General features: G+C 48.2%; 1 pseudogene; it reads left to right on the plus strand.

Moving 5' to 3' along the window:
• Positions 1–18007: 18007 nt before the first annotated feature.
• On the plus strand, positions 18008–27869 carry LOC120840463 (annotated as a pseudogene).
• Positions 27870–27921: the final 52 nt, after the last annotated feature.

The raw sequence follows: 27921 nt of genomic DNA on the forward strand, positions 1-27921 counted from the left end.
TTCGTCCATGATGAGTAAGCCTCGTTTCTCGTATTTCACATACTATGAGCACCCTGAAAATCTAACTCAGTTCCGATACGTGCACCTCTCGCGGCGGCGGCGCGCGTACACATCGGGAAGCCACATCGGCAGTCGCAGCTTTACTGCAGTTATACTTTCATAATCAATATGAGTGCGATCACCGATCTGCGTGGTCTGCGGTACTATCAGTGTCCCCCGACGATTGCTCTTTCAAGTATTAGAGTATAAGTGTAACTTGGGGCGGTCGAGGCAGATCGTCTCTAGCGATCGTCGCGCCGCTCTGCACTTCAGGGTCTTGTGCAAGCGAAAAACGGTGGGCGAAACCGCAAACCTCTTCACCAGTGACGAAGAGCATTTTGTCGCTATAGTCCGCGACAACTTTTCTTGGTATTTCCTGGGAAAGGAGGAGAGTCCGCGCACAGCTTTATTCAGCGCTCAAAATGAGAGAGGGAACGCGTGCTTGTCCCTTCCACTGCCTTGCCATAAGAAGTTGTCGCGAAGTATACAAATGTGAGCCAGCAGAAATAACTTGTATAAATATTTTTAAGTTCATCGTTTTGACTCGAAAGTTTTAGTAGATTATTTCTATGACTCCGATAACAATACCCAATATTTCGCCCACGTCTTTAAGGATGCATCGTATTGTTCTCCGATGTATCGAAGCAGTCAACTACAAATGCCTATTATTGGCTTCGCCTAAGTTTTGCCAGAGCAAAGGTCCACCAATGCGAACAAGCAAAAAGTTAGAGCGGTGCAAGCGTTGGTGATACCCTCTTTCATAAAAAAAAAGGCAACGACGTTTCGTGTGTCCTTTCTACATTCTCGTCGTTTCTTTAGCTGTTTTCCACGATGAAATGTATCACCCACGTTCGATCCGCGCTAACTTCTTACTTGTGCCCATTGGTGGTCTTTTTCTCTCGCAAAACTCACACAGAGTAAATATTAGGCAGTCTACGTTGATTGTATTCATACCTCCAATAACAATATGATGCCTGCATAAAGGCGTCGGTGAAGTATGGGATACTGTTTTGGTATTGTTATCGGAGTCACTGGAATAAACAATGAAAAATCCCTAACCAAAGAGATGACCCTGAAAATGTTTATACAAGTTATTTCTCCTGGCACACATTGCTAGCGGCGAAAAATGCGCTTCGTTATTGGTGAAGAGTTTCGCGTTTTCACGGACCGTTTCTCGCTAGCGGACGACCCGGAAGTGCAGAGTGGTGCGGCGATCGATAGAGGAGAAATGTCTCGACCGCAACGTGCACTTATACTTCCAGGAGCAATCGCCAGGGTGGACTGATAGTACCGCAAGCAAAGTGGGGCGGTGTTCGCGCTCATGTTGATCGTGATAGTACACAATGGGTGTTGCAATGTCGATATCCCTGCTTGAGCTACAGCAGTGGCAAACGCGCGGAGCAGCGAGAGCGCCGGCGGAGCTCTAACGCTTTCCCGAAGATGACTCGAAACTGGCCGCGCGCGGCGCTGTTCCCTGGCCGATCGGTAGCGGCTCCCATTTGTCGCAGGGAGCCTATACCTCACGCAAGTGTTTCGAAATGCGTCTCTTGTCAACACCGCCCTGGTGCGTCAGAGCGCAAGGAGCAGCGCACCAATCAAGGGGCAACATAGATAACACGAAGGTAACGCGGTATGACGAGACGGCGCATGCCGTCATTGCTCGAGGTTGGAGAGAAATGAGCGAACATGGGCGCGTTGGGGGCCAAACAAAAACCCACGATACGCGCAAGGAACAGACGAACTTGCAATCCACATAGCTTTCTCTATTAAAGGGGACATGAAACGATATCAGGTTGGAATGCTTATGACTTTACACAGGCGCACGGACCGCTACTGATTCAGAAGCTTCTTATACTCTGTTTCATACTTAGCGTGCAACGCTGTCAAGGCTACTGGCACGAGCGCGTGGCTTCATCTACGGTTTTGTTTGCGCGAGAACGCGTGCAAATGATCAACGAGATCCCACGCTCGCGCCAGTAGCTTTGACAACATTGCACGCTAAGTATGAAAAAGAGTGTAGTCACGGGGAAATTGCGAGGATCAAATGGGACTATTTCTCTCGCCTTCGCAGAGCTTGATAGCGTAATTGTGGGATCGAAACCACCCGCCTGGCGATAGTCGAGCCCGGCTCATAGATCGGAAACGAGAGCTGAGTAAGCACTCGCCTCGTAACAATCGATGCCTCAGCGGGCACTCGGGGCACCTGTTCAATTAACCACTGCGGTGATGAAAGTAGCCTAACACTGCCTATATCTCATCAAGCATACTTTGACGACCCCAGCGCGTGGCTAGGATTGACCTTGGGAACATAGGATAGGCGCCAGCGACGTGGCCCCTTGTTCTGGCTCCAATTTTTCCGGATTGACCATGCTAATATTTCTCGAATTTATTTATGGTTCATGGATTATTCGGGTGGTAATTTCCCAAAAATATATATTGCCATAGGCGAGGGCGTTTGCGTGGTCAAGGGCTGGCGAGGGCGCGCCATTCAGGTGTCGCTTCTCAGGCGTGGGTGGGCAATTTACCGGCAATATGCTTGCCCGAGCTCCAAGAGGTCCGGCAGCTTGTCTGCCAGACTGTACAGACTCTATACGGTGTCGCCATATTCGATTCTAGCTAGGGAATTAAATAAAACAATGCTTGCGGATGGCGGGTTTGAGTAGAAAACGAAGCCATTGAGACAGCCCTAGAAAAGATAGCAAAAACAACGCAAAGAAAGAAAAAAACATTTTAAAGGAAGCTTGCGGAAGGTCACTTTCTTCTGTGACGCATTGTTTCATTAAACCTACGTAAAAAATGTATTGATAGTGCTGCAGCTCGAGAAAAAAGTATAATACCAAGAAAATAGAAAATAAACAGCGACGCTGGTTTGAATTTTGGGAGCCTCGTAATATGGCAACAGTACATTGGAAATCCAAACATAATATATTAAATTTTGGTGAATGTGCACCACACAGCTTTATTAGTCTGTCTATAAATTAGGTTTATAATTTAAGATCTTGTAAGCTGTGCTGGCTTAGGAAATGTTAATATAAAAAAGAAATATTTTGAAGTTACTTGTGTTCACCCACATCTCCGAGTCCGAATATGTTTATCTTGTGGATGCAGCAGCGTGCCTATTGTACCATGAAATAGTCGAAGACGTTAACAAAGCTAGCGCATAACCCAGGTAAACGAAAACGCCAGTTGCCGGCGCTTTGTATTCGGGTGCGGAGGGACAAGTCGTGCTCCGCTGGCCGGTTTCGGTTGCCGGTGCCGCCGGCATCGGCTCGCCAGCATCGGCTCGCCAGCATCGGCTCGCCGGCGACTAATCACCGAATCTTGCCGTTTAAAAAAAAAGAAAAGAACACTAAGGCAAGTTTATTTGGTTTTAACGTTACCAAGTAATTCTGACTAGCATTTAGCGAAAGTGAAAAAATCGTTTCATGACCCAAAACTCCAAATGTGACTCTGTTCGCCCTTCTTCAGAACAAAAGGACGGCATATAAGTTCGAATAACATAACAGATTCAAGCAAATGATGGAGCTCAGAAACCGATGAGACGATATAGACGCTAACCTGGCTCGGACGTCCTATGAAATTCATTGAACCTACGGTAGCACTTGACGAATGTTTTCAACCAACGGGACTTAGAAATTCGTCCACGCTTACTATATTATTCCGTTATTAGGCAGCTCCTACCCTAGTAGGCAACCTCAGTTATCACGCAGAGCCTGTAGGCATAACGCGAAGATGGTATTGTTAGAAAAAACAACATACTATGGAGTACATATTTCTCCGCGAAAATCCATTGGAGCCAACGGCCTTTGCGTTGTTGGGGCGGCTGGACAGGCCCACACTCGGATCTTTTCTTTTTTTTTTTTTACTTTTTAATCGGGTGGGGTAGCTGCCCCATTGATCATTGTGGAAGCCCGTCGAAATGGCGGAGAGAGCCGACCCTGCTGTCTTCGCGAATCCGGTGTCTCGTTGGCGGCAGCGCTCTTCCTTGGCGCAGCGCGAAAGCATGGCGGCGTCTGGTCATTGGCGTGTTTTTGCTGGTAAACATGCTGCCGATATTCCATCCACGCAGAATAAGAGCACGCTTCTCTTTGTGACTCCCGAAGTGCCTGTAGTGACGCAACGTATTATATCGATGGCTCAAATAATGGTAGTCGATAACAATAAGATGCACGCGAATAGGCGTCGGCCGAGGCTCGGGTATTGATATCGCAGTCATCCGAACGATCTCCTAAATATTGCTGCTTTCGCCTTCAAAAAAAAAAATTATCTATGTGCGCAGGGACACCGACCACAACGTATCACTTACTTAGGCCCCTGCGCGATTAATTGTTTTTCGATTTAGTTGTTCCCTGAGAATTATCGTTGTTTGGAATTCTTTCATCCCTCATCGGGATAGGCCGTCTGCATGCAGAGCAGTAAAGGGAACGTACAAATATAGTTCAGAGAGCGGCTTCACAAAGATGCCGGCCAGCTTGCACATGCACTCCGTTTCACGTCAACGCTGCCCTCAGCCGAGGCTAGAATTTGATGAAGCAAATTAAGCAGCGCCAAATGTGTATCGTCACGGCGCTTGCCGTTTCTGTTCGTTGGCTATCACCGTCCAAGGCCAATATCGCAGAAAGCAGACACCGCAGGATATCGGCGCATTTACTGTGCGCGACTGGTCTCGAAGGTGATTGCCAATGCAAAGAAATCAACGAGCGTCATGGAGACACCATTTTGGGGCTGCTTAATCGGCGCCATTTGATCGCAGTGTCTGCTGCGGTCCGACATGCGCAAAACAGAATAATTTGGTACTAACCTCACAAGACGCGCTAATATTTGCCGATAAAATAACGGAGCGAAGTGTACCCCTGAACACATAGTCGCAGGCGGCATGATGACGGTCGTTAAATCTCGATGTCCCGTTCAACCGGTGCACACTAAACATATCCAGTCGTCCGCTTATCTGCAAAGACCTTGGACGAGCCAATCACTGCAATCGACGGAGCAGCTGGGCGAATCACGAGGCTAACAAAACATGTTCAGGCCTAAAAAACGCTCTGCTCCGTGCCACCAAGTTCCTAGGATAGGCTTTTTTTTTCTAAACATAATCTTAGGCATATCATTCGACGAGCTTACTATTAGATTATGGCGTTCTCACAAGTGCTTATTGGGTTAAACGGCAATTTCCATCACTTGTTTTTGAGCCTACTTCCTAGGCTTTGTCTTTAAAACGCCTGGCGCCCTTCATATCTGAGTCACTCAAGAAGGATGGCGAGTGAACCTGCCGCCGAAGATATCTGTGCTAGCACCGAGGTACCGTCGACTTCCTCTGGAGTCACCAATTTACAGATCACAATATTTTATGGTGTGTGTTGCTTCGGTTCACCTGGTGGCGACAAGCAACAACGTTAACCAAAAAAGCCTTCGCAGAGTTTCGTGCCGTAAGAAAGGGCGTATAATTACTGACAGCTTCACACACGAAGTGCGAAACCTATGCTGAGCATTGGTTCGTCAGCTTCTTTTGCAGGGGTTGTGGTGATATCAGAACGCCGAGCTCTAATTGGCTCCGATCGAAGGATAGTGGGTAGACCTCAAAGCATCCGAGCAACCTGCCTTGAGGTCTACCCACTATTTGTTAACCACAGCTCCTCGGCGTCCTGACGTGGCCAGAATCCCTCCGAAAGAAGCAGACGAACTTGCTCTTCGCGTTGTGATTATGCTTCCGCACTCATGGTTTATTCTGAGGTGTTCGAATCGGCTCATGCCTCTATTTTATTTGCTACGGAGCCATAATGTATGGTGCCAGGGGCTTGTCAGTCCACGCGTTTTAGGCTCTGAGTTTTTCAGACAAATATATTTCTGATGTTTTATACACTTTAGTTCTTTTAGGCATATCCCGATGGTCTATAGATGTGTCTAATGTTGACCCGGCGTATATTTTTTTTTTTGGTAATGACCCAGTTTTGTAAGGTCTGAGTTTTTGTTATGGTGAGGAGGGCATCGCAGCATGTTAGTACATACACATTTGTTCACGCTTCTCTTCTTTTCTTTCTTGCAGCGGAGGAAACTGACCAAGACATGATGTGTAAGCTTCCCTTAGCGACCTCTAATTTAATCAAAAATGTTTAGTTTCTTATTAAAAACAACAACGAGAGAGTTGTGGGGTATTAGCATTTGTAAGATATTGCTAAGTTTTGAAGGCTTCACTTATAGGAGGGGGCGGTTGTATCTACGAGGGGTGATCAGAAAGTTTTGCAACTCGGCTACAACCAAACGTCTGACAGTGACGTCTTTCTAACCGTTGGTTAGCTCATCTCTCTAGCCAAACATATCCGTAATATAAAGCCTCCCGGTACTGGTTTTGGTCTTCACCAATCACCTAAACATGGCGTTCTCCCCCGATTTCAAGCTTGGGTACAGTAGCTCCTGGATAAAGTTTTTGTACAAAGGAGAGAGTTCCGCCAAGAAAATTCACAGCAGAATTGTGAATATGTATGGCGATAAATTCTCTTCATGTGCTACAGTAGCTCGTTGATTCAACGAGTTAAAACGCGGTCGTGTGGACCTGCAAGACGACCTAAGGTCTGGGTGGCCCAGCACTTCGACCGATTTGGATTTTTTTAGCCAGAGCCAAGAGCCTTATCATGAAGAATCGCCGAAATAAGGTGTCCGAAGTTGCTACTGAATTGAACATTTTGTATGGCAGTGCGTTCACAGTCATCCATGACGTTTTGGGTATGTCGAAGGTCTCGGTACGATGGATGCCATGGAACCTCCAGACGCAAAATCGACAGCACCGCTTGCATGCGTCAAAAAGCATTTGAGCATCTATGAAAGCGACCCAGAAGGATGTCATGCCCTCCTTGTGACTGGGGATGAAACGTGGCTTTAGCAGTGGGACCCCAAAACAAAACAACAGTCTACGCAAGGGAGACATTCGCGGTCCCCTTTTCCCCTGAAAAACAAAAAAATTCAAGACGCAACGCTCGGGGAAGAATGTGATGGCGGAAGATTTTTGGGACGCAAAAGGCAATCCTACTGATTGATTATCTGGGAACGCGCAGGATGATAACAAGTGAATACTATGCCAACGTTCTCCGCAAACTGCGTGAGGCCATCGTGGAAAAACGATGAGGATTGGTGACAAGAGGTACCCTTCTCATGCGTGACAACGCACCCGTTCACAAGAATGCGTTGCCCAGGTGGTCATTCGACAGTGTGCTTTCGAAGAGCTTGACCACCCGCCCTTGAGTTCTGATCTGGCCACTAGTGGCTTTCTTTTATTTCCGACTCTGAAAGGAAAACACCTAAAAGAAGCAAAGTTCTATTGGAGCACTGCGCGGGCTCGGGCCGGCCCGAAAGCCCGGGCCCGGCCCGGCCCGCGGGCCGGGCTCGGGCCGGGTAGCACGTATTTTTTAGGGCCCCGGCCGGGCTCGGGCTTGAAAAAAAAAGTTTCCAAGCCGCGTCGGCCCGGGCCGGCCCAGGCCGGCCCGGGCCGCGTATAAGCAAACCATATCCCGTACAGTGCCTGGCCACGCCCCCTTCGGCGCGACGCGAAAGCGGCCATTTCATTGGTTTTGAAAATGTCACGTGACATGACGTCACTTCCGCGCCGTTTGAACGCATTTGAGCGCGTTTTCGTCTTGTCAAGATGGCGTCCGCCGCTGCGCTGGTGGGTGAGACGCGCGTTACGCTGCGCCGCTGTAAACACTTCGTTTCACGCGCGTGCCTAGATGACTCGAATGCTTTCAACTTAGCGATGTGAACTCGTTTTTCGGTAAGATGAACGCCCAGGACTGCACGCCGAGATAATGCCACCGCATACGCGCCGCTGCCGAAGTCGCCCCTACGAGTACGACCACTACGATCGTCGAAGTTCGCCGCTGCACCGATGACTCGAATGCTTTCAACTGAGCGATGTGAACTCGTTTTTCGGTAAGATGAACGCCCAGGACTGCACGCCGAGATAATGCCACCGCATACGCGCCGCTGCCGAAGTCGCCCCTACGAGTACGACCACTACGATCGTCGAAGTTCGCCGCTGCACCGATGACTCGAATGCTTTCAACTGAGCGATGTGAACTCATTTTTCGGTAAGATGAACGCCCAGGACTGCACGCCGAGATAATGCCACCGCATACGCGCCGGTGCCGAAGTCACCCCCTACGAGTACGACCACTACGATCGTCGAAGTTCGCCGCTGCACCGTAGCACCAAACGCTAGCAACTAATGCTTTCACCTCGGCGATGTGAACTCGTTTTTTGGTAAGATGAACGCCCAGGACTGCATGCCGACATAATGCTACAGCATACGCGCCGCTGTCGAAATCGCCCCTACGAGTACGACCCATAACGATCCTTGGAGTTCGCCGCTGCACCGTAGCACCAAATGCTAGCAACTCTTGCGGAGGACGGCTCGCGGACGCAGTGCTTCTTGTACGTGGACATGTTCTCGTTCCGCAAACGCGCCTAATCGTGACACGGGCGCGCTGTGCGCCTGATGTCTACGCGCGTTCCAGTGCGAATTCGGAAAGCGATGGAGGTGTCGTTCTATCACCATCAAAGTACTCGGGCCCCTCAGAATGACTGACACCTTCAGTAAATGTACCACAGTAGGTTGTAGTTGCGCATCTCACTTTACTGCTTTCCATGTTCCTCATGAGAGTAGGCACACATAACATTGCTCTGATCACTCTTCCTACCCGTGAGGTTGAAGTTACTGTGGAGGAAAATGTCAGTTGTCCAGCACCACGAAGACTTCTACGGCGAGGGGGAACAAGCCATGAAGAGGGAATAAGAGCACATACCTCACACACAAGTGAAGCTTTTATTTCAAAACAGGAAACGCTTTCAAGATTAAATGTAGAACAGTACAGTATATAGTAGTGGTTTGAAGGTCCCCATGCTCCAGGCACGTTTTCACATACCAAACACTTTTCAAACTACAGGGTGCAATCGAGAAAGGTAAACCCTTACTTTTGGCCTGCATAGACAAACTATGTATCGCCGAATGCCGAAACTCCACGCGAATGTAACCTTGGCGATCTCAGCAAGATTCCAAAGTTTCAGAAAGTAGCGTCATCGAATTGAACATTTATGCATGATTACCGGAAATTTTCAATGTGAGAAGGGAGGCTCGCAGAGCTCGCGATTACATGGAGATGAATGGGAGACGCTACTGGGACGCGACCCCATTTTCCTATTGAGATTTTCAGAAAATTCCTAGTAACTTTCAAATTCAATGACGTCACATTCTGAAACTTTGGCATCTTGCTCAGACTGCTAGGGTTACATTCTGGCGGAGTTTGAGCGTTCTGCTATGAACAGTCTTTTTATGCGGGCCGAAAAGGAGGGTTTACTTTTCTCGATCGGACCCCGTAGCGCAGCAGCATAATATTCTGCGCCTTACTAAGTGCGTCGAAGGGTAACCTCCTCAACTGGCCCATTATGGGGTGAGAGTATGTCCTCAGACATCTACGGGTTTTCAATGATTATGGAAGTAATCAAGTGGAAACTGCACTGCTTCAAATGTGAGCATAGCCCAGTCACGTCGGTCTTGTTCATTACACGGTCCAGCTCATCCCCACGGCATTGATTAATCTCTAGGTATGTCGGATTGTGTTCCTTCATGACGTCCAGCCACCGCAAGTGGGGCTCTTGTGCCTGCATAAAAGACATTGAAACCACCAAGTTACGTCTAGTCTGATTTGGACCTACGAGAAGTCCACGGCTGAAAGGCCATGCAGCAGCCACTGAGGACTCTCCTCTACATTTTTTTTCTTCATGGTTGCACTTCGCAGTATTCATGCATGGCTTCTCAAGATTACTGTTAAGTAGCACGACTGATTCCAGCCACTTAGAGCTGTTATTCTGCTAAGGCAACAGGCAATATTAGTCCTGCCAATCGTAGACTGTGAGCAGCAGGTGAGGTGAGCAATACCCATATGCTTCACATTAAAATTGGGCTTGCCTCGGCACATTTGGCCATGTTGAAACTGTCATGCCGTAGCCCTGAGCGTCACATGTGTGCCAAGTCATTGAATAAACGGTTTTATTTCTCTACTATGCTAAGTTAAATTCAAAGGACCTCGGTTATTATCCCAGTTAACACTGCGCAAACTTTGTAGGAACAAACGGTCCTGCAGTCGTCCATTTCTGCTTCGGGTAAACAGTTCGCTGTTTACCTTTCAGGTAAACAGCGAACTAAAAAAATTAATGTGCAATTCGCATCAGATAGAAATATGCACGGCTTTAAATGGCTTGGCTGCACTTTTGCCAAATAAAAGTGCACGCTTCGCAGCCCAGAACATTGCATAAGTGCCTCTGTCACAGGTGGCAACTGCATTTTGAGAAACTTGGCTTCCTTAGATGCCAACATCAAGTGACCCTCTGGCCCTTCTCGATATGGTTGTGGGCAGCTGTCAGCCAGCTCCACTCTGCCCGTGATAGTGGCCTGGGAGGCACCTTGTTGCGGGCCATGACTCCTGCAGCACTGCCCTCTCCACAATAGGGTTGTTGATCGTGAAGACCTGTAGTGCCTGGCAAAAAATAATATGCTGCCCACCATTGGAGCAACGAAGAACTGAACTACCATACCGAGTGTACCGAAACATGTCTTCCACACATAGAAATGTTATCAGGAGGCACAAAGACGAGGCAGAAAAGTGTGCGCCGTCATTGGTCGAAACAGTGAATAAAGGCATGTCATCGTGTCTCGGTGGTAAACAAAAGCCTGAGGTGCGTGAAGAGCTGACTGACTTGCTGCATATTCCTTCTCTATACACAGAGATATTATCCTTACATTTGCTCGAGTCAACAGGCTGCCGATATCCATTTATGTACAAGATACCAACATACAGGAATTGATATCTTGCATTTTTGTACCACAAACATGTTTCTGCCTGGAACATTTCACTTTTATTATCTCGGCTGCTCACACTGCTGGCAAGTGCGCCTTCACTGAGTGCATACAACAAAGCCATGTGTTTTTTTGTTTTTTTTTGAAGCAGCATTGAAATTATAGTCATAGTCTTCATTGGCTTAGGAAAGCCGTGGCACCATGGAAAGGCAACAGCCCGTACCATGAAGGCCCGCGGTGCCGCGTCTAATGAAAATGATTATGTGATGAGTATGTACAAGATCCGAGATAACTCTTATATGCTTCTCACATGACAACTTTATCAGCAGTGCGTCTTGGACAATGGCCTCCAAGGTTTGCAAGTTTGTAGCGTAAAGGGGCGTCCATGTCAATGGATGCCCCTCTACACAAACAGAAAGCTGCAAAATTTGTCCTTTAAAGGCCGATGCTCAACCTTGACGTTCTGCAGGGGCTATAATCCTCTTAGAGTCCTCCTCTCTTAAACTGCGAGGGGGAGCTGCATTGTGTGAAGGTCGAAGGTGGAGAGGATATAGGAAAGGAGGGGGTCCGAAAAAGTGCAAGCTGTACGTCGGCCTGCTGACGTACAGCTTGCACTTTCCACTTTTCCGAACGAGCTTTAAGCTCGTTCCTTTTTGCCGCAAGAAAAAAAAAAACGTCCTAGTACTGTAAGTTGATAATGAGATCATGATACATTGAAATACAAAACAACAAAACAATGGAGCGCGTAGCTTTCGGCACATGCTGCGCCAACTGGAGGTCGCCTAGGAACTCACACAAATGCTCAGTTGCAGTGAGGGCGCGTGTCCTGCTCCAATATGTTCGACCCTCGCTAGGCACATGCTGAAGTTTCGGTGCTAAGCCGGCATTGCGCAGCTGGAAGCCCTCGCTTAGCTCGTACCAATTAAGATTAAGGACCAAAGCGACACAGGGCAGTCGTGCCTCGGCTTGATTCTGGAAAATGAGCGGCGAGCTTTCCACCTTCAAGTCGATTCAAAACAAGCAGAAGAGAGCATAGGAATGAGGGTGCTGGGACAGAGGTGCGAAAAGGAAATGGGAGAGAACGTGAGGAACTGTTTGTTAGATGACGCCGCCCGCCCGAGGGTATCTGAGACGACTGTCAAGGGCCTCCACAGTCGTCCCATCCACGCCTTGAAAGCCTATTTCTTGCATACCGTGAGTCCCGACGGGGAAGAAGAGTGATGCACAGGAGGAAGACGACGAAAAGAATAGAAAAAGAGAAAACACTAAAAGAGGACATGCATCGAGGAAGGCGAAGCTGCCTGCGTTTTGTACAGAATGCAGGCAGAAAGGGCACCCTGGCAAGCCTATCTTCAGAACAATTTGGTTCAGGCCACATGCGTTGTTGTCTCTCCACCTGTCTCGGTGGCTTCTTTTTACAAAGTGTTTGGCACCCACTTTCGCGACTTTTCGGGGTTGGGGGTTGTGGAGGCGCCGCTTAGAAAACAGTGAATTTTACCAACCTACGAAATCAGGACATTTGACGCTTTTCTCAATCTCTTGCAGGACGCGGGACAACGACCTCTAATGCGGGACGGGCGGTCACCCTAAGTAGCTGGAAGCGTAAACGAGAAACATTAGTTTATTTCTGCATCCAAAGCCCCCATGCAAAATAAAGTTCAAATAATGTAGTTGACCCAACTCAGTTGCTGCAACCTTGTAAGAAGTGGCACGCCAGCTTTATTCGTACAGAAGCGAAGAATGGTTTTGGCTAACTCGCCGTTTCTTGGCTAATGATGCTGAGTGTATCATTTCTGAGGCAAACTAACACCTTCACCATGACCGAATAGGGCATATTGCTATGAAATATAGCTAAAGTGGCCGTCATTTATCTGCAGTAAACAAGCCAAGAGAAATAAACACTGCGGGAGTGCTTCAACGCCCCGCGCCCAAGCAGCGTGCTGCTGCTGTGGCTACCGGCTAGCTTGCTCACGCCGCACTAGCCAAGGACCGACAATAATGTCAACAGGGCCTCCGCTTCAAGTGCAATGCTGGCGCAGCGCCGAACCTTTGGATGTGCAAGCGAGAGTTGAGCACATTAGTGCATGAAGCCTCGCATCCACTGCGCATTTTTGTGATTTCGCCGGCAAACGCCTAGTGACACAGCATGTACTGAAAGCCACGCGCTCCGTTGTTCGTATTTCAATGTATCAGGATAGCACAAACTACTAGTTAGAACAAGACTTGGTTGTCAGAGATGGAACGGCATTGCGCACAGGTATGGTCATCTATCACATGAATCGAGAAATTAGTTGCGCTCTGCGGGGGCCAAACATTTTACTGCTGTCGTTGAGGTTAGAGTGTAGTGTCTGGCAAGTAGAGAGAAGGGGACAAGTGGGTATGGCTCTCGCATTCTGTGCCACTTACGAATTGACTCCCCAAACAAGAGCAGATGGGTTTCGCTGAGAAGTTTGAAAGCTACCGAGTACCCCTCGACGCTCTGTTCACTGTCCATGAGGACAGCGCCAGCCATCATTGCTAATGTGGCGGTGCGCTCAGTTCTGTCGCAAGAGGATGTCCAGGGCCTGCCACATGATAGGGGTCACCACCACAACTGCCGAGCCGGTTTCCCAGCAGCTCACCGTGATGCCGGTCCCTGAAAATCATTGTGTAAAATGAGGCGAGGCTCCATCTAATCACTTTTTTCAAGCAACTGTAACATTAGAATTCGCCAATAATTTGTCCGTTACGACGGTACTATAGCTATTTGCAAGCTAGAAAAAAAGGTGGCGGCTTCCCGCAAGGGGTGTGATGTGCATAAATCTAAAATGGAAATCTTAGCTGGGGTCCTCTATAATGACACATTTCTAGTAGAAACTGCTAAAGACTGCACAGGAACAGCCCCTCTATTTCATGAGGCAACGCGGTAAAATGCGGTGGCCAGCCATGTGACACTAGAAATGGATCGTGGCACTGTAGCAACTTCTAGTACACTTGGAGCCACTGTACTAAGAGTCGACAGAACTGCTAAATTGCGCCGTCCCGAGGACAGATGGTTTAAGGCCTCAACGTCGTGACGGATTTTTGCTGGGCGTCTATGGGCCCACACACTTTTTTGGACATAATTAGAGTTTAAAAAAAAAAAAAAACTTGAAGGTGCCTGAGTGTTTTACAGAATTAATGAAATAGCATCTCTCATGGCCCATCATTTTTGTTTTGATATGTGAAGTATTTTTTTACTGCAAAAATAACCTAATTTCGCCATTTTGACTTGTCTGGTAACAATGACTGTGGTCATCCGTCCCGTTTGCCCCTGCATAAACTTCTCGGCTACGAAGCAGCGACGCGATGACAGTAGTGGACATTCGTCTGTGCACTTTGCTTATGTATTCCTTTAGGCAGTGTCCCCATGGGTGATTCTTTGTGGCAGTTACGATGTTCCGCTCGAAATGTCTGTGGCAATAAAAGGGTGTGAATGCAATAGCAGCTTCATACTTTCGTGGTGCTACACTTTCTCAAGTTGAACATTGTGTACTTTCGTTATTGTTCTCCCTTGAGAGGACATCCCACCACACTCATTCCAACATATGCCTGAGCTTATAATAAATGTGCCTGGAGATTTTTAGCTGGATGTCAGGTGACTAACAACTCAAGTTCATGATCGAGCACGTATGCAGGCAGGCATAAGAGCAGAAGAATGTTTAGCATAGCTAAAAGATGAGGTTTCAGACGGTTACTATATCGCTATCAAGAAAAAAGCATCCCGCGCACTAAAAGGCATTTTTCACTCGTACAGGAATAAGACTAGTAATCGAAGTTTCCAGGTACTTTGTTTTTTAAGTATTGTTGCAATCGAAGTTCGTACCAAGAATCGCTAATTTTTGTACCTGGCTGCTAGTCCTTGAATTCGCCGCTCTTTTTTTTTTTTTTTCTCGGTCTCCACTAGTTTTACTGGTTCTCTTGAACTATCGTAGCATGCGGCTGCCGCCAGTAAAACCGAACAGCGCCGTTCCTGTTTTCCTCACTCGCATCACACGACTTCGACGTACGCTTCGACAACATCCATGTTTGTTTACTTTTCGCGAAAAACGCAGCCCACCAAATGCTGGCAACATTGCCATTGCGCATGCAGAAGAACGAGCGATTCGGTTGTTTTACAGCGATAGCTGTTATGGGCTCTTCCCCCCCTTTGGAATGATGGCGTAGGGTGTAGGGCGTAGGGCATTCGGTATCCGTCGTCGATATTGAGGATTGCTCCAAAACATTTTGTTACATTTCGCCGCTGTCAGGAATCGACCCTGGGTCTGCTGCGTGTGAGGCAAGCGCTTTGCCCCTGCACTACTGGCTCCATGGCACACTGCATCAGTAAAGTGTGTGTGGTGAGCACACATGTGCATATGAGTCTCGTGCACCGCCCGGCTACCTCCGTTTTCCAGGGAACGCAGCGGAACACAATCGTCCATGCACGCGAGATGCGTTAAATGGAAAGCAGGTCATGCCTATCATCGACAGTACACGCTCATGACGAAAATACAAAGAAGTAGCTTGAAACAAAACAGCGCCGTAGCACAGACAAAGCTATGAGCTCAAGCCCCAAGCAAACAATAAAAGGAGAAGACCAAAATGGCTAGATGTCAAAACCCTAAGCAAAGTGCACATAAAGGCGCCCTAGTGAGGTGCTAGTGCAGCTGGTATTGGGTGTTTTCATTGGCATAATTTAGTCCACCATTTTATTGTTATTAGCTGTCTGGCGCGTGCCAAATAGAAGCATTTCGATGATGCCTAAGACTATCAAATCCGTAAAGCACAGAAACTTATACCTGCCATTGTGTTACCATTGAACAACGAAATGGCCGATTGACATCACGTGAAAACAACCAACGCCTATTTGGTGCGTTAACCTGCTTAGCCCGGTGGAAACTGTCCTACCCAAATGAGCCACGCCGCGATTCGCAAAAGCGTCAGAAATGAGTTGGAAAAATTTGCGAACTTGGAGTTGCTTGTGAAGTAGCCACAGACGTGTACTTATGCAACGCACATTTGATAAATCTGTGTTCCGTCGAAGGGTAGCTTCACTACTCGTGGATCCAGATGAGCAAACGGCGCAAAGCATTCTGAATGCGAACCTGATCATTGAGGGTCTTGTGCTAGCTTGCACTAGCTCGCACTTCAGCATCAAAATCTTTAGTCGCGTGGCGGACAACGCATAAAGCCGAAGGTTGGGGGCCTAAATCCGGACTTCGTATTTCTAAACAGGTTAGTGCCCATGGTGCCACACAGTGGACCACCCCTCGCAACTCATTTTACATATCACAAACTGTACTGAGTGTTCCCAAAAAGGGTACGTGCAAATGTAGTCATGCCACAGGGTTCACACAGATTATTCACTTAATCGGTCAACACAGGCGTATTACAGGTGTTGACGCGGATGCGCCAACAAATAACGACGAGAAACATTCGACTGAATAGCGCGGCGTCATTAACGTTATGCACATAGGGCAGCGTTAATTCTTCACAGGAACTGCACCACACCAGAGATCGATTCATCGTAGCTGCGGGAGGGGAAAGAGCCTGATTGCGCTACAAGTGTCTATAGGGTGTTTTCATAAGACTTAAGTCTGTCATTTTGTTAATAGAAGTCGGCGTAATGAGATCTGGAAGCTTCTGCGCACTACGCATCTGAGGGCATGAAATGAATTCTTAGAATGATCGCCTTCGGCACAAGCCATAGAACTCATCACAACAAAATGGCGAACAAAAACACGTAGGTGAATACACCTCATACTCCGAAGATGTATTCAAACAAAAACTACGTCTTTGCCATTTGCTTGTGACTGTGAGAGTGCAGCGAGGGCGCGGCCGTGAGCAACAAGCTCGGACGTTTACAAAATATAGCGTCTACCTGTTAGTCAGGGAAGCATGTCGTTTTTGGCACGACACACGGCATCTCACACTGTTACGATGCAAAAAAAGTTCTATCGAACCGAACAAGAGGTGTTCAATCCCGATTTGTATTGAGCTGACCAAACATGTTCGTGTCACACTGACGCGACTACGCCGATCAATAAGGACAAACATAAAGGCAGATTGAACAGAGACGTTAATTAACAGTCAAGAAAATCGGCTGTCATAGCCCATACCGATATTTCCAACGTGTTGAACCTCGGCAGCAGCGAACTTCGAGACTCCAAACTTCTTCTGCCATCTGCACTGCATCTGCCTGCGCCTTTTGCCGCCATCCGCCATTCAGGGCGCCGCCGCGCCGCGTCGGCCGCGCCATCACGCGGCTGACGCGGCGATAAGACAATAACTCGAACAGAAAATTTAAAAAAAAGTTATAGGGAAATCGCTATCACTAATTAGGAATTATTTTGAGCATTTCTGTGACAAATTAAGAACGTTAATTATTAGGCTTCAAAGTTTTCTTACTTCCCACCCATCCAACCGACTCAATGAATGTTACTGGTGTAGGAAACGAAACCGAAACCAAGAGCGGCGTCAGAAAAGCCGGATGTCAATCAGCGTGGGGATTAGCCTGCCACGCCTACCCTCTCCCTTTCTTTTCCTTGATCCTTTTCACCTTTCAACCCTTTTTTTTCCCCTGTTGCAACCTGTTGTTTCAAGCTCGACATCGAAGCCACTGGTGTTGGTTGAATCATCGTGCTCTTGTTTGAATCGCCGTGCTTTCGTCCACGATTTGACTTTTGCTTGCCAGCGTGGAGTTCACCAAGGTGTGGGTCACGGTGGTGCGGGTACACGTGTTGTGTGGGTACACGTGTTGTGTGTCACTGAATGAACCATCGGCGACGTGTTCTGCGAGACATTTGTAAGCTGGTTGAATCACCGTTACTTTTCCTCTCCAGTATCCTGACCGCTGCGCACTCGTGCACGAGTTGAATGTGCTTTGCATCACTGTTTTTTCGTTCCACAGAGTGGTGAGCGTCGTGCTTTCAAGCGCGAAACGAAAGTGCGACTTGTCTTCTGTGTATCATTGCTCCTGAACCGCTGAATTATTTTAACGATGGACGAGCCTCCTTCGCCGTTCGAGCGGCTGGAGGTAGTGAAGGACGACCTCGCGTCGACGGAAAAGGAATCAGTGTTTCGCGCGAACCTGAACAACGAAGCGGCCGTCGACGAATGGCTGGAGGCCTACAGTCTCCAAACAAACACTTCTTGGATCGTCCAAAAGGTCCAGAAGGAGGGACAACGGTACGTTCATGTCATTCATGCTTTCCGCGATTGAGGACCGCATCGATGATAATTGGAATGCGGCTCTCAACTAACTATATATCCTGAGTCTTTGGCCGTCTCGGCATGCTATTTAGGTTTTCTAAATTCAGAACAGTTATTGAGAAAACAGCGAATGGAAAACACATTCGAAATTTCCCGCGCAGCCGGGTGCCGTGACGTCACGGAGAGGCAGACGTGCAGGTCGAGAAAAAATAGAGAATGCTGCGGATTTGTTTGAACCTGCGTAGTCAGGGTGAAAATGAAATGGCATTTGTTTCACACCACCAAACTTCGTGTAATCAGTTGTCAATAGTCGTGAAATGGAGCGCATAGCCAATGAATGGAAAGCGGAGAAACTTTCCAATGTCGCAGAGCTTTATACACCCCCCCCCCCCAACACACCCCCAGGTTGAGCCCGACCCCCCCCCCCCCCCCCAGAATTTTTTGTGCAAAGTACAGACAAGGCTACACCCCCCCCCCCCCCCCCAACACACCCCCAGGTTGAGCCCGACCCCCCCCCCCCCCAGAATTTTTTGTGCAAAGCACAGACAAGGCTGCACCTCCCTCCCCCACACACCCCCTACAGCCGCCCAAAAACTTGTGACCCCCCCCCCCCCCCTTGTTGAAAATTCTGGATAAACCCCTGCCAATGTGTATTTAAGTGATGTACTTACCATACCCACATTTCATTAGTGTAGGCTCTCGGCACTTTCCCATGCCATAGAGATATAGCGTTTTTCTTTTCCAGGATTTTAATCCGGGAAGCTACTCATGAAATTTGAGTATGATAAATGCACCTCCTAAAGAGACCTTGAGAAGTTCACTGCTATCCAATCATTGGCCTATTTATACGATCAATTTTACGCCTGAAGAGCGCCCGCGGACACCATTCGAAAAAAACACTCCTCCCACGTGTGAGCCGAATCTGTGAGCTATTCGAGTGAGCCAAATGAACCTCTACACTTTAAAGCAGCTTTCCTCCTCAAGAATTAACGCTACCCTATCTGCATAGGGTGCTCCCCCTTATTTTGTTGCATTTGTGGTATTTTCAGAATGGTCTTCCACAAGGTCTGGCGCTGCCAGCACCACCCTCGCAACAAGGTGTCCGAGCGCCGCAACGCTGTGTGCATGGCCAGACTCGACGTAAAGATAAAAAAGTTGAGCAAGGGCTCAAAACAGAACGACCCGTACCTGCGCAGGGACGTTCCCTTGGCTACTGTCATACGAATGGACACTCAACATTCGCATAATACACATTCAGCAGACGCTCTGCGCCTCCTTCGGGGCACACGTACCACGAGGCAGACGTTTGTGGGCTACTTTAGCGACGGGATGGCAGTCAGCGAGGCACGGAGGCTCCACGAGAGCAAACTCTGCATGGAGGAGAACGGTCCCGAGCTGCTGGCCAACGGCGCCCTCAACCCTCTGGCCAGAACCGTGCAACACTGGCACACTGTGTGGAGGAGCGCCTGCTTCGGTGGTGGCCCCATCGACGCTCTCTCCAAGCTGGAGGAGAAGGCACCCCTCTATGCTGCTCAAGGTATGCTACAAGTTATTACAGTGCCATGGCTTATTTTTGACATCACATGACCTACCAGTGTATCTTTCCACGTCACCTTGTGAAAAGAGAGGTATTGTTCATCTGTGAGCTTCAGCACTTGCCACTAGGCACATGCTATTAGAGAGCAACACCAGTTCACATTCACATTTCTCGGCTCTATGCACATCACATGTAGCTGTGGCAGTAACTACACATTTTTTTTGCTGGGAATTTTAGGGGTACAGAGGTGAGTTGCATCGTAAAGCTCACTTGAGAAAAGTGATTAAAAAGAGCCGTGCCTCAATTTACTTAACAATTTCCAGGCACAAGTGTGACGGTCAGCCGGAGTGACACCAGCAGCTGTTGGGCAGTTCTGGTCGTGACCCCCATCATGCGGCGGGCCCAGGCACTGGAGGCAGCGAGGGACATTGTCTTTATAGACTAGACGTCCTCGTGTGACACCACCAAGTGCACCGTGACAGTGGTGCTGGTGGCGACAATGGCTGGCGCCGTCCCCTTAGCAGTCCTCCTGCACAACGAGCAAAGCACGGACGGGTACTCGGCAGCATTCAAGCTCCTCAGCGGGACCCATCCACTCTGCTTTGGGGGTCTATCCGTAAGTAGAAAATAATGTGGAAATTATAGCTTTTCTCCGTGGAAAAAAGCTGGTTGTCATTTACTACACTTGTTTCTGCCTCAAGAACATTAGAACCCTAGTAAAAAGCTTCGGTGTCTGCAGATGCAACAAAATTTCCCCCTTATGTAAAAATTGGCGTTTCATATTTTTAATGTTTAATTTTCTCCAAATTCGAGTGTGTCGTTTCGGTGCCTCACTTTTAACTCCGAAATTCAGTGTTTTCGGTGTAAATTTTTGCGGTCAACCAGGAATTGTGGTTTATCAGGGCCCATGTTGTAAAAGCAAATGCATATTTTTCGCATTTCTAGAAAACACAACACAGCTTCATTCGCAACCCGGGATATAACAAACTAGTTTGCACTGTGCAAGAAATATGTGCAAAGCGTCATCATTCCGTTGACACGGATGCACATGTGTGCCAAGCATTCCACAAACTTCAGGAGGATACTGCTCCAGGCACAAATGCGAGCCAGCATTGCTGACAAAATTGTGCCGTGATGAAGCATGCAATAACTTTTGACGACACTGTTTCAGACAAAAAAATTAGAGGGACACTTGGCCTTAAGGGTGCGACGCGATAGCGCAAGGCCGGGTTGTCAGGGCAGGGGTGGAGGAGGGCGGGAGTGCAGAGGAGGCGGGGAAGGGAGGGCAGGGTGGTGGGGCGGTTGGGGGACTGGAGGGGTTGTAGGGTGGTGGGGGAGGGAAGGTGTGGGGAGCTGCAGGGTCACACCACCCCCCACTGCTACTAAGAGAGGGCAGGGCATGGAAGTCAAGGGGATGGAGGTCAGGAGTCTGGGGAGTGGAGGGGTTGCAGGCGGGAGGGGAAGGAGAGGGGAGTAGTGGGGGAGAGAATGGGAGTTACGGGGGGTAAGGAGAGGGAAATCCCATCACTGATTCCCATTTAGCATCCGGGCCACGTGACCCGGGTTTCGAGGAACGGGGAAGGGCCCTCCCACGAGGTCACGCCAGACGCCGTGACCCGGCTCACTCGACACAGGTCACTGACCGGTCACGCCAGTCCAGCCGGGCCACCTAGCATGACCCGGGTCACGCCAGGTGCCATGGCCTGGTTCATGTGACCCGTGTTCCGGGTCACGTGACCCACGAGGTCACGCTGGACGCTGCTGGACTACTACTACGCTGCCTTTTCCGCTAAACGGGAGCCTTACGCTAAGTGGCGGCCCATACTGCAAGTGAGATGACCGGCAGTAGCCGTCACCTCATAGACAGAAGGAGGGCAAGAGGGGGACAAGAGGAGAGCGAGAAGGAGGAGGGGAAGGAGGGTAGACAGAGGGAGGAGGAGGTCAAGAGTAAAGGTAGAAGACCACAAACACACAATAACGCAAGAGAGAGAGAAAACGGGAAGACCAGGACGGAGGGCAGGGGGGACTGAGGATGAGGTGGCTTTGAGTTTGTGAAGGAAGAAGACGATGGAGGGGATAAAGGTGGGGCGGACCAAGGAGGCGGGGAAGCTGGTTAGGGGACGGAGGAAAAAGGTGAGAGGAAAGGAAGAGTGGAGGGAAGAGGAGCCTGAGGAAAGAGAAGGGAGCAAGGTGCGGATGGGAACAATGAAGATGAGGAGGAGCGGCCAAGGGTTCAAGGTCAAAACCAAAGGTCAAAGCCATGAACACAACCACATGACAGATAGAGGGGGAGGGAAGAGTTAAGCGAGGGAATTAAAGCCACGAACACACAACCACATGACAGATAGAGGGGGAGGGAAGAAGAGTGAAGCGAAGGAATCAAAGGCCACAAACATGCAATCATAGGAGGAAGAGATGAGGGGGAGGAGGAGGTAGGGCACAGAGGGGAGATGGGACGAGTATGGGGTGGAGATAAAAGAGGCGAGGGAGGAGGGGAGGGGTCAGGTAGGAAGAAGGTCTAGTGTCAAAGGCCACCGTCACACGGACACATTCCGCCGACCACTCAAAGTGAAGGGCCCATATACGGCTACCGCAGTAAAACTATAGCACGAGGGGGTAGTGGTTTGACCGAGGGATCAAGCATGAAGGCTTGGTCTAAGGTTACGAGAATGAGAAGGTGATGGTAGCACAGGTTGCACCAAATTCCTTTGTAGTGCAAATACTTCATATAAACCGTACGTGCGCTTCACTGAGATACATCAGTCTTGCCAGTTCTTTTCAATTGCACTCAGTGAAGGCACAATTGCCAGCAGTGTGAGCAGCTGACCTTAAGCCGAGGTGAAAAGAATGGAACGGAATGTCCCAGTGTATACAGTTGTTTATTTAAAAAAACAATTGTTTATCAGTTTCTGTAAATTGTTCTGTTGAACATAAATTAATGCTATCAGCCGGTTGTCACAAGCAAGTATAGAACAGTTTCTATAGCTACAGAGAAGCGATATGCTACATGTAGGGACTAAAGCATTTACAAAGCATGACGGTTCACTTCTTTGGCTCTCTCCGATTGTGGGACGCATATCATCTTTTGCCAGGCACCCGAGGTCTTCATGACGGACAATTCGAGTGCGGAGAAGGCTGCTCTGCAGGAGACCTGGCCCACGGCAAGGCATCTCCTATGCCATTTTCATGTGGCGCAGGCGGAGTGGCGCTGGCTCACAGCTGCCCACAACGGTGTGCACAAGGACCAGAGGCGCTGCCTGATGTCAGCCTTCCAGGAGGCAAGTCTTTTACTATGCAGTTGCCATTGTGACAGAGGCGCTTCTGCAACATTCCGCAGTATGAAACTTGCACTAATGTGCAGCAAAAGTGCAGCCCAGTTATTTAGAGTAGGGCGACACACCTCTGCATGTTAATGGTCTTGTGGAAATCAGTCAGGCAAAAGTGTGCATGTAAAGCTGACAAATGTTTGTCAGATTTCTAACCGAAGTAACCTCAACGGTAATCGCCAACTGCAGGTCATGTATGCTGACACACAGGAGAAGCTGGAAGCAGCGACAGCCCAGCTGAGGCGCCAGCCACACCAGGCCTTCGTGGCACGGGTGGAGGCCTTCCTTGGAAGACAGGAGGAGTGGGTGTTGCTCTACCGTGCCAACACCACCACGCGGGGGCACAATACAAACAACTTCTCAGAGGCCACCATCCGTGTCCTGAAGGACATAGTTCTCAGCAGGGCAGAGGCATTCAATGCTGTGGCACTGGTGGATGCGGTGGCCATGGTGTGGGAGAAGTACTTCGAGAGTCGCATCCTCCGCCACGCCCACAGCCGTGTCGCAAGTCACCAGGTGGTATACAAGCGGCTGCTCTCCAAGATGCCACAAGGTGCAGCTGAGAGCATCCAACCTCTGGGCGACAAGCTCTATGCAGTGCCCAGCGCCACACGCCATGACGTGGTCTACGAGGTGGCCGCAGACTTCGGAGCGTGCAGCTGCCCAGTCGGGAAACAAGGGGCTTTCTGTAAACACCAAGCTCTGGTGCACGAAACCTTTGGTGGTTGGTTCCCCAATGCACCCCCTTTGACTACGGAGGACCGGCATCGATTGGGCAAGCTGGCCTTGGGTGACAAGCGCCCACCCTGGGAATTTTTTATGCCCTTTCGTGGAGAGCAGCAGTACCCAGGTGAAGAAGAGAGTCCCAGGTGCACCCCCGAAGCTCCCAAAGGCCCAGACAATGCAGAAGCCACTGACCTGCTAGAAGCCAATGACCAGCCAGAAGCTCCTCAACCCTCCACATCGGCCCTGGCACCAATTGCAGCGCAAGACCCTGACCAAGCTCAGCGTGCTCAGGTATGTGCACTCTTTGATGTTCGTGTCTTATCCAGCTCCTTTTCCCAAGCGAAGGGAGCACGATAAACTTGTATAACACAAGCTCCTTTTACAAGTCATACCGTGAGAGGCTCTAGTGCAGCAACTAGAATTTAAAGTGGTGCATATTTCCTAGCAAATACAAGCTGCGCACTCATCTGTGATGCTTGCTTTTTACCTGAGAGACTGTACCAAGTGGAAATTAACAAGTGCACCACCATTTGTTCCTACAAGGTTATTGGCCCACCTTTAGCTGGGGTAACTACGAAGGTTCTCTGGTGCGACTTAGCAGTGATGTGGGGAGAAAATTGTTTATTTAAAGGCCAACGAATAAGCAGAGAGGAGAAAACTGCACCTCAATTTCTCCTTTCCACCCGAAAGAGAAGGATAGTCTTCCTCCTTGTGGTGTAAGTTACCTTCCAGACCCGCTCCTTTTGGGCAAAAAGGAATGGAGAAAAGGGCACAGGGGAAGGGTCATTTTCTTGGCTGCAAGGTACTCCATATATGTCAGCCTTTGACTACTTGGCACACATGTGCTTCTGCTCTAGTGGCCAAGCTCTCAGTGTTTCAGCACGGGCAAATCTGTTGAAACAAGCAAAATTGTAATTTCTCACATTTTATTTATTTACATTACTGTGAACCTTACGGTCAACACAGGAGAGAAAAATAAGTTGTACAAGCCAAGCAAAATGCATTCACACTCAAATGAGTACTTATGCACATGCATGGGTGCGGTCACACCCTGCACTTCTGAAGATGTATTCCGCACACATATATTATTCAGTTAAAAATTTGCGCAATGATAATTTAAATGACTTGAGATTACAGCAGCTGACGACTTCGTTTGGCAGAGCGTTCCACTCTACTATTGTCCTACAAAAGAAAGAATACTTAAATACATCATTTTTGTATTGATACGGAGCAATAGCCCTGACGTTGCTAGTTCTTTTGGGAACGAGACGTTGAAGGCCACAAGTAAAGCTGCGGATCTAGCTTTGTCATTCCAGTTATTATGGAAAAGAGTTCTTTTAACCTTGATATTTTCCTTCGCTTTGCCAGCGAGTCAACCTGCGCCTCTTGTCTCATTGAAGAAACAGATTTTGTATGTTTATATCTGAAGAAGATAAATCGAAGCGCCAGATTTTGTATTCTTTCAATTTGTGATTCGTGGCATTTTCTATACGGGTCCCATACAGTGCTTGCATATTCTAACAATGGGCGAACATAACACATGTACGCAAGTTGTCGAACATCACTATTGGCATGCCTAAGTTGTCTTATGAGGAATAATAACTTTTTGTAGGCTTTTGAACAAACGTAATCTACATGACTGTTGCATCGCATAGTAGAACTAAAAATAACACCCTAAATATTTAAATTCGTCCACCTTTCGCAGTTGCACCCCACCTATGTTATAGGAATACTCTAAAATGTTTCGTTTGTTTGTAATGCTGCAGAGTACTGTTTTATCAAAGTTAATTACCATACCCCACCTTTCACACCACAAGTAAAGTTTTTCTAGAGAGGCATTAAGCAAGTCTTGGTCTTCGACTGTACGCACTTTTGAAAACAACATGCAGTCATGTGCAAATAGCTTTACAAAAGTGGACCTGTACCGACCCTTGTGGCACACCTGAATACACTGCAAGGCGGGTAGAGCATGCATCACTGCAGTAGACATACTGTGTTCTGTTAGTTAGGTAAGACTGGACCCACGACAGTATATTGCTGTTTAGACCCACAAGGTGAAGCTTTTCAATTAATTTGTTATGAGGCACGCGGTCGAACGCTTTTGAAATATCCATAAACACGACGACAAACTGACCCCGCTCATTTACAACAGATGAGAACTCATGCGCACATTCAATTAATTGTGTGACCGTCGATAGAACCAGTCTAAAACCGTGCTGATGTTTGTATATTAAGTTGTTTTCTTCTAAGTACTGAGTGACATGATTTGAAATAATGTGTTCCAGCAGTTTGCAGCAAGTCGACGTTAATGATATAGGATGGTAATTTTGGACTGTCATTTTGTTTCCAGATTTGTGAATGAGTATAATTTTACCACATTTCCAGCAGTCTGCTGGAAATTTGGATTGTTGGAGAGAGGCTTGAAATATTATGATAAGATATCGGGACACCCACTCAGCAAACCTTTTCAGAAATGCATTTGAAATGTCGTCCGGCCCCGACGCCTTCTTTACATTAATATTCAAAAGCAATTTAAGTATAACACTTTCCGAGACAACGAAATCTGACATACGAGGTTCATCAGAGCTGCTGACGTGGTCTACCGGCGGGTCACTCGAGACTGTAAAGACTGACTGAAAATACATGTTAAATTCCTCTGCCACTCTAATGGGACATGATACAACCTCATCGCTTACCATCACTTCTGTTATTACTTCTTTTTTCGACGAGAAAAACCGCCAGCATTTTTGCGGAGATTCCAGCAAGAAACGAGACAGCACATTGCCACAGTAATTTTCCCTAGCTTGGGAAATAAGATTCTTCAATTGTCGCCCCAAATTTGCAGTGTCTGAGGAATTTTGTTTTGCTCTCCTTTTGCGCTTGATCTTTCGCTTTATTTGCAAAATTTCTCTTGTTACCCATGGGTGATGTTGTCGTGCTCTCACGTCCCTTGTCGGAACAAAGTGATATGTACAGTAGGAAACAATACTCTTAAATGTTTTCCATAATTCGGTAACATCACTTAACTGACTAAAATGGTCAAAATGTTCAACTAAATAATCGAGGATGGACACATCATCAGCATTTTGAAAATCTCTGACAGTATGTTCGTGACAAGCATTATCGGCAGCTGTTGTGTGTAGTTCTAAGTCAAGAAACACCATTTTATGATCTGACACTCCATCGAGCACATGTGCTTTATCCGCTTCCACTATGTTGCTAACGAAAAGTAAGTCCAGAATTGATTGGCTCGTATCTGTTACTCTTGTCGGCCTGTCCACTAACTGTTGAAGATTAAAACTGAGTGCTATATCTAACAAAAGCTGGGAGGACGCGATTTCATTTTTACCTAGTTTTTGCTTTGCCCAGTCAATATCAGCATGATTGAAGTCTCCAGTCAAAATAATTTTAGTTTTGTCATTGAAGCGCAACGCCATGTAATCATACAATTCTTCTAAAAACCATGCGGCGGTGTTTGGCGGCCTATATACAGTACTAACAACAAACACGTTGCCGTGAACTTTAATCTTACACCATAACACCTCCCTGTTGACAACGCAATCTAATGGTACCAGGTCCACCGAACTTTTTGCGATAATAGCCACGCCGCCGCCCCTTGACCCTCGGTCTTTCCTAATCATTCTGTAACAAGGCGGAATAACTTCATTATCACCAATACCACTGTGAAGCCATGTTTCCGTGATGACAACCACGTGGGGGTCATGAGTTAGCAAGATTGTTTCCAAATCATCTACTTTATTCACAATACTAGACAAAGTATATTAATGTGCTGTCCTCAATGCGTTTTGTGCAGGCTCGAGAAGAAGCCTACAGGCGCCTGGAGTCCCGCATGCGACGACTGCACGCCATGAACGAGGAAAACCCAGCATACATTGAGCTTTTAGATGCCCTTGGTGACCGGATGGATCGTGTAACGAATGGGAACGACGCATATGGATTCATGCTTACGTTGAAGGCAGCTGCAGGAGTACGACAGCGTCGGGGACGTCGGATACGGGTACAGCCTACAAGCCTTGCCAGACGTCGGCCAGGACTGACAAGGGGTTCAAAGAGGGTGCCGGCTGGACGCCCATCAGGCCAACCATCTGCCAAGAGGCCCAGAAAGAGGGCCCACTCCCTGCAGATGAGCATACGTCACAATGTGCCAAGTGCAAGACTGCACTAGAGGTCTTGGTGCCTGCCACCTCGTCGGGATCAGGTAGGTTTCGTTGAGCCCC

The sequence above is a fragment of the Ixodes scapularis genome, unplaced genomic scaffold (assembly GCF_016920785.2).
Source record: "Ixodes scapularis isolate PalLabHiFi unplaced genomic scaffold, ASM1692078v2 PGA_scaffold7__128_contigs__length_106722199, whole genome shotgun sequence".
Taxonomy (NCBI): Eukaryota; Metazoa; Arthropoda; class Arachnida; order Ixodida; family Ixodidae; genus Ixodes; species Ixodes scapularis.